This window comes from Loxodonta africana, chromosome 26 (genome assembly GCF_030014295.1).
Source record: "Loxodonta africana isolate mLoxAfr1 chromosome 26, mLoxAfr1.hap2, whole genome shotgun sequence".
In the NCBI taxonomy this organism is placed as follows: Eukaryota; Metazoa; Chordata; class Mammalia; order Proboscidea; family Elephantidae; genus Loxodonta; species Loxodonta africana.
The window spans coordinates 48,767-56,517 of record NC_087367.1 but is presented as its reverse complement, the minus strand read 5'-3'; positions in this window follow the sequence as shown (position 1 = coordinate 56,517).

Genomic DNA, 7,751 nt, shown 5'->3' with positions numbered 1-7,751 from the left:
CAGGTAGATTAATGTTGTTTTCATGCCTGCTAACACAACATCCATTCTGTAGCCCATGGATCAAGGAGTAATTTCGACTTTCAAGTGTTACTATTTAAGAAATATGTTTTGTGAGGCTATAGCTCCCATAGATAGTGATTCTCTGATGAATCTGAGCAAAGTAAATTGAAAACCTTCTAGAAAGGATTCACCATTGTAGATGCCACTAAGAACATTCATGATTCATGGGAGGAGGTCAAAATCTGAACATTAACAGGAGTTTGGAAGAAGTTGACTCCAACCCTCATGGATGACTTTGTGGGGTTCAAGATTTCGGTGGAGGAAGTAACTGCAGATGTGGTGGAAACAGCAAGGAACTAGAATTAGAAGTGGCGCCTGAAGATGTGACTGAATTGCGGCCGTCTCACCATGAAAGTTTAACGGATGAGTATTTGCTTCTTATGGATGATCAAAGGAAGTGGTTTCTTGAGATGGATTCTACCGGTGAAGATGCTGTAAGCAATGTTTAAATGACAACAAAGGATTTAGAGTATTACATAAACTTAGTCAATAAAGCAGTGGCGGTGTTTATAAGAGGATTGACTCCAACTTTGAAAAAAGTTCTACTGTGGGTAAAATGCTATTAAACAGCATTGCATGCTACAGAGAAATGTTTTGTGAAAGAAAGAGTCAATGATATGGCAAACTTTGTCTTATTTTAAGAAATTGCCACAGCCACCCCGACCTTCAGCAACCACCACCCTGATCAGTCAGCAGCCATCAACATGGAGGCAAGACCCTCCACCAGCAAAAAGATTACCACTCGCTGAAGGCTCAGATGATGGTCAGCATTTTTTAGCAACAAAGTATTTTTAAATTAAGGTACGTGCATTTTTTTTTAGACATAATGCTATTGCACACTTAATAGACTACACTATACTGTAAATATAACTTTATATGCACTGAGAAACCAAAAAAATTGTGTGATTCACTTTATTGCAGTCGTCTGGAACCAAATCCACAACATTGCAGAGGTGTGCCTGTATTTACTTACTAGATAAAAATGAAAGACATAATGGAAAAAGAGATTAAGAAATATAAAAATTAAAATAAAATATGAAACTGGAAAATGAATAAACATAACAGTAAATGAATAAAGTCAGAATTCCTCTACGAAAAACAGAGAGCCTCAATTCAAATTGAAAACAAAATTCAATAGTGAGTTATGAGATGCACTCAGATATTTTTTAAAAGGATCAAACTCAGAAAGTTAAGAAAAAATCTTGATCAAAATGAGACGGAAGAAAGGGAGAGAAGGATTTCCAGAATCACTGGTGACCTTCAAGGGTCTCCCTCATCTCAACCCAGTTCTCTCCCAGAGGGAGGGAATCGCTGGCCTGAAATGGCTCAACTTTGATGTGAGTCTCAAGGGTTCCTTGGGACCCCAGAAGTTCCCCACCTGTAGTGGTACAAATCTCAGTCCACAAACGCAGAAGAGAAAGAAATACAAGCTTCTTTGTTTTCCTTAATGCAACAACTTGTTTTTGAGACTCCACTCCTATCAATGTACCCTCAAGTTCATCCCAGCCACTGGCATCCTGGCCCCTTGTCCTTAAATTCTGAAGGACTCACCAGAGCAAGGAGGTGAGGCAGCGCCGCTCCTTGGTTACTGTGGAGACGCCCCTAGCTATGTCCCTTCAGGACAGGGTATCCCTCCAGTGTCTATGTGGCTCACGGTGCCTGTGAATCCACCTGCGAGGCCAGACAAGGCTCTGTCTGCCTCCACACACACACAGCCACCTCCCTGAGTGAGGCTCTACCTGCTCGCAGATCACACATGTTCATTTGGGATTCTATTCTCCCTGGAGCTCAGCCCAGGACAAAGGACTCCTGAATCCTCTTCTTCATGAGGCACAAAGATCTAAGCCCGAGGTAGCACATAAGTAGCACACAGGTCAAATCCAGTCCAGGTGGCATTTTGTTTGGCTCAGACGGTATTGAAATGTTAAAAAAAAAAAATACTGGGTGGAAACCCCAGGTTCTAACTTGGCATGATTCATGTGAGCCAATAAATGAGAGACCGAGGTGGGAGAACAAAAAAGACACCTTTATTTTGTTGTACAAGAAAAGTGCATCAGTTGGAGCTGCTGCTGCCGAGACTGCTCGCCAAGAGCGGTCAGGCAGGTTACTTTTAAGGGGTTTACAAGTAGGGAGTTCATACAAGTTACATCAGCAACATTCTTAATCATACTACGTGGGTGGGCACAATAGAGTTTACATGTGACCTCCAGGCAAAAGCAGGATTCAAATGCAAAGCTGGGACGGGGTGGGCAGCCAAGGAAACCATTTTTCAATACAACACTGTAGGGGAGGAAGCCAGGTGAAGAATACAGCACTGTGGGGGTTCAGTCTCATAACGATTCTTTTGAAACAACCTCTAATGTCTTTCTAAAAAATGAAAGCTTTAGCTTTTAGGTCCAACTACCAATTTACAGGAAACACAGAAGACAGAGGGAGCATGCTGTATGACACCAGCAAAATCCAGCCTCGGGGAAACTCTGCAGGACAAAGGGCCTGGCTTCTTCAACAAATACACTGCAAGGGGGAGAAGATGCAGAGCAGATCTACAGATGAGAGTTGACTTAAAGACATCAACCACTCACGGTGTGTGGACCTTTCCTGGATCCTGTTTCAAACAAACTGTGAAAATATAAAATAAAATAAGCATTTTTGACTTTCATGAGAAAATTATCAATTTGAACTCTAACGGGCTATTTGATATTAAGAAGGTATTGGGTGTGTTTTGAGGTATGGTAATGATATTGTGTTATGGTTAGAAACAAAAATCTTTATCCTTACAAAGAAAATGGTGTAAATCTGGGGTTTGCTTCAAAATAATTCAGGGTGGGGAAAGTGGAGTCATAGATGAAGCAAGATTGGCCATGAGTGTACAATTATTGAAGCTTGATGAATACATAGGCTCATTATACTATTTTGTCTATCTTTTTAGTATGTTTGAAGTTTCCCATAACAATGTTTTTGAAAAAAGAGAGCTTCCACGTGACAATTCTTGTTTTGGATTCTTAAGGTGGGGGGGGGAAGGAAAGACCTGGTATCATTAGGCCAGACCTCCACTTTGCAACTGTAACCAAACGAGGGTTCTTGTCTTGTCCTGTTAGCTGATCAAAATAAGACGGACGCTACGCCACCAGTTGTAAGGTAAACAGAGAGTGGAAACTTATTGTCTGCGCAGACAAGGAGAAGCACGGGGCCTAGTGACCATGAGGCCACGTGCCTGTCTGAGGGGGTTGGGGAGCTTTTTATTTCCAGTGGCCTCTGGGGGTTGGGTTTGGTGCCCAAAACTTTCCGCCCTTAGCCCTCCCATGTCCATGTTTGGAGGTCCGGATGTTGAACCATGTCGGTGATGTTCAGGTCCAAGGACAGACTGAGGACACAGCTCTTCAGGTCTTGTGCATGCGCCAAAATCTTGGTTCGCACATGCACGGGATTCTGGCACCAGATTCAAACTGTGGTTATGGCCGCAGCTGGTCGGCCAAACCGCAGTGAGAAGCTGTAGCTTGGTGGGCTGCGAGGGGGGTTGGGGGGAGTAGGGGGAAGTCTCGGCAGAGGCTTCACAACAACCAGCTGGCGCTGAGAAGTGTTGCTGTCTTTCGTTTGGAAAAGTGCGATCCAGTTAACAGTAGCCCACTTCATGAGCTTTTGCTGTCTGGCCTGGCAAGTAAGCATTCGTGTTCACAATCCCTGATAGGAACTTTCCTTAGTTCTCCTAACACTCTCCTTCACGGACCCAAAGATGGTTTTTCAAGTGAGGGTAGGGCAAAGGCGGGGAGTGCTTCCTCTTTCTTTTTTCATGATGTTTTCCTCTTTTTTCTGTGCCATGAATTCTTTTTGGTACTCTTGGAGTCTGTGATTTTGAAACTCAAAAGCCAGGGAGAGACACTTCTCGCCCCAACCTGACACTTCTAGTGGGGAAACATCAGATGGAATAGGGGAGGAAATACTTGGGGGAAATCTGGTTAAGATGTAGTCTTACACTTATGAGATTAGCAAATAATAAAAAGTTGGGTGTATCAAGTGCTGCCAAGGATAAAGGAAAACAAACTCTCATGGGAGTGTTAACTGATACAGCCTTTCTGGGAAGCAGTTTGGAAGTGTTAAGTGAAATTGATATACAGCCCAGCAATTCGCTCCTGGACTCTGAGCCCAGAGTAACTCTTGCCCAGGCCCACAAAGAAATATGTATGAATATATTAATCGTAGGCTTGTTTTTATTACAAAGATTTGGAAACAGTGTAGGAGTTTATTCATACGAAAGTAAATATATAAAATGTATTCTTCGCAAATGACAGTATGATTCAGCAGGTAAAAGGAATGCTCAGGTCCCCATCTACGTCTGTCAACCTCAAAAACAGAATCTGGAGTGAGAAGCAGAATGAGATGTATACCGAAAGAGCACTTATGCATATTTTGTAACCATGTACAAAGTAACACCAATTTTGGGCTGGAGTACAAACACAAATATGGATTGGGTGGGTACACAGAATCACAAGAGTGGGTCCTAAGATGAGAGGAGAAAAATGGGCTTGGGGATGGGGCGAAGGGATCAAAAAAATAAAGCAAAATAAAAGTGGGCCCTGCATATATTAATAAAGGTGGTATGCCTTGAACCAAGGAGTTTGGCTAATTAATTCTGAGCACGTGAGGCCTCCCCAGACAGAAACCTAACCCTAAACAAAACCTCAGTTAATATTTAAAATATTAACCGGACACAGGTGGAAAGATAACTTGAGTGAATTGCTGAGAATAACCAGAAGTCTAATATGTGCCCAGAAAGTAAGGCCATAGGGATTGAGAGAGTGATTACTGGGAGTCAGGCAAGGTAGGGCACAGGGTTTCCTTGGGCAGCTCTGGGGAAAGGTGGTTCTCCAGGAAGTTGCCTGTGATTCTGATCTCATTCTGAGGTCATCCTGGGGTCATCCCATTTGGTGGTTTTGAGTCACTTTAATCACCCACACTCAGTCTCCTCCCAACCCTGCTGACTGTTCTCAGGTAGCCTGCTGGGTCAGGAGATTTTCCTACAGAGATTGTTGCCACGGGGTGACAACCTGTTACTAGCCCCTTTTTTGCCTGGCTTCAGTACCAAACACTATTTCTCAGTGTACTATCTGATCAAGAAAACAACTGTCCAACTTAATTTTCTTGGAGTGTGGGGAAGCAGAGGAGGGGTGTTCAGGCGAACAGCTCCAATGACTTGGAGCCCCACTCTTGAGGAAAGAAAGATGATGGGTTATTTGCTGTTTCCTGAATCCATGCTTCCTGCATCCCTGCATCTTTCTTTCTTTACTTTCCTTCTCCGAACATATATTCTATTCAGGGCTGACAATGCACCAGGCACTGTATTAGGCACCATACAATTTGAACCTGACCTTGTCACCTGCTGTTAAGGAGACTGAAGTGTAGTGGAGAACAAGTAGTAAATGTGTCAAGCATAACAGAGATTTGTGAGGGTGCTTTGAGACCACAGAGGCAGAAAGCAACATCATGTAGAAGGCATCAGGGAAAGCTTCTTAGAGGTTGTGATGGTTAAGGTTGTGTGTCAATTTGGCTGTGCCATGATTCTCAGTGGTTTGGTAGTCGTATGATGTTGTGATCACCTCCATGATGAGATTTGATATACTGTGATCACCTCCATAATGGGATCTGCTGTGAGTAGCTAGTCAGTTGAAAGGGAGTTTCCTTGGCTGCGTGGCCAGCATCGAATGTAAATGGACATTCTGGCAAGTCTCGTGGGCTTTTGCTTGCTCTGGATCCTGCAGCTGGCTCCTGCTCACCTGGCCTCCTGTTCTTGGGACTTGAGCTAACAACTTACCTGCGGTCTTGGCTGCCAATCTTGGGAGTTATCGATTTTTGCAGCCTGTGAGTAAGAGCCCTGCTCTCTGACCTGCTGATCTTAGGTTAGCCAGCCCCTGTGGCTATGCGAACCAGAAGCCTCCAGCCTGACTCACAGAGTTGGGACATTCCAGACTCTACAACAGTGTGAACTATTTCCTTGATACAAATCTGTCTGTATATATATTTACATGCTTTACTGGTTTTGCTTCTCTAGAGAACCCAGCATAAGACAGAGGTGGTGCTCTTTGAGCTGAGTCTGGAAGGACACAGACAAACAAGAAGGGGAATAATGGGGGAAGGCATTCCTACCGGGGAGAAGTGCATGTGCAATGGCTGGGAGGCATGAAAGCATGAAGCACTGGGAAGCTGTCAGTGGTTCATCATGTCTGTATTTGGGGCTCAGGAAGGGTCTTGTGTTCTAGGACTTAACTCACGTCCTGTGTCCTCCTGGAAGCCTGCAGCAGCTGCCCCAGCCCAATCAAACCCCTCCTCTGAAATTCTGGGCCACCCATTTACCATTGCCTGTTTCCCTACTATTATATTTTTCTAAATGAAGGCATCATTTCTCAGCCTATAATAGGAAAGGTCCATGAGCTGACGATTATCCCACAGTGCCTTGCACACAGCCTTTGCTTCACCATGGGGATGACTCCCCCTATTCTGAGTGGTCTGTTGTTCAGCAATAAGGCAACATGAGGCAGGACTGAATTCCACTCTAGACCATTGGATTTTCAGCCTGAGGGGTTTCTTCAAGGGTGTGCCTGAGCCTGGCTGACACTTGGGCCAGTCCCCAAGTGAACATTCACCTGCGAGGGAGAACCTGTGGTAGCCATCCTCTAAGATAGCACCCAGGGATTCCCACCCCCAAGTCTTCACACTCTTGTGTAGTCTCCTCCCACATTGTTCCATGGTTGGTCTGTTTGACCAATAGCATATGCCAGAAGTGATGGTATATGACTCTGAGGCTAGCTTATAAAAGGCATTACAACTTTTGCATTAGTTTCACTCTTGGATTGCTCACTTTGGAAGGAGCCAGCTGCCATGTTGCGAGGACACTGATGCAGCCCATTAGAGAGGTATAGAGGTTGAGAAACTGAGGTCTTCTGCCAACAGCCATGTGAGGGAGCCATCTTGGAAAATGATTCTCCAGCCCCAGTCAAGCCCTCAGATGATAGCAGTCCCATTTGACATCTTGACTGCCAACTTCATGAAAAACCCTAAGCCCGAATCACCCAGCTTAGCCACTTCCAAATACCTGACTCTTAGATACTGTGTGAGATAATAAATGTTGGTTGTTTATTCCACTAAATTTTGGGATAATTTGTTACATAGCAATAGATAACTAATATAAATCACTTGGCAATGCTGAGTGGCTTTTCTTGCGGTATGGTTAGGGAAGCCTTCTGGTTGGGGTTTTGCCTCCTCTGCAGGCAAGATGTATTAGGGTTCCCAAAATGTCACAGCCATTCACTCTCTGTTTCTTCCCTCACTCCTACTTCCACCCAGGCCATTCCCTCAAACCCAGGAAATCCCCAGGGGCTGTCTAGTGGGAAGTACTGGAGCCCTTTGCACTAAGTTTTCTCTCTGGCCAAACAAACTCTTCCTAAAACAACAGCCTGTGGGGTAGATGTTCCAAGAACCACTCTTCCCCATCCCACTAGTGCAGATGGCCAGGAACCCACAAAAACACAACCTTAGACCACAGCCAGAGCAACCTGTGACTTATGGAAATCTGTATCTCCTGGTCAGTAGCAGCTGTCTTTTTGGTCTTGGTTTATTTAGCAAACACTTAGCAGTCGCTAAGTGCCAGGCACTCTTCTAAGTGCTTTGCAAATATTAAATCATTTAAACCTCATAGC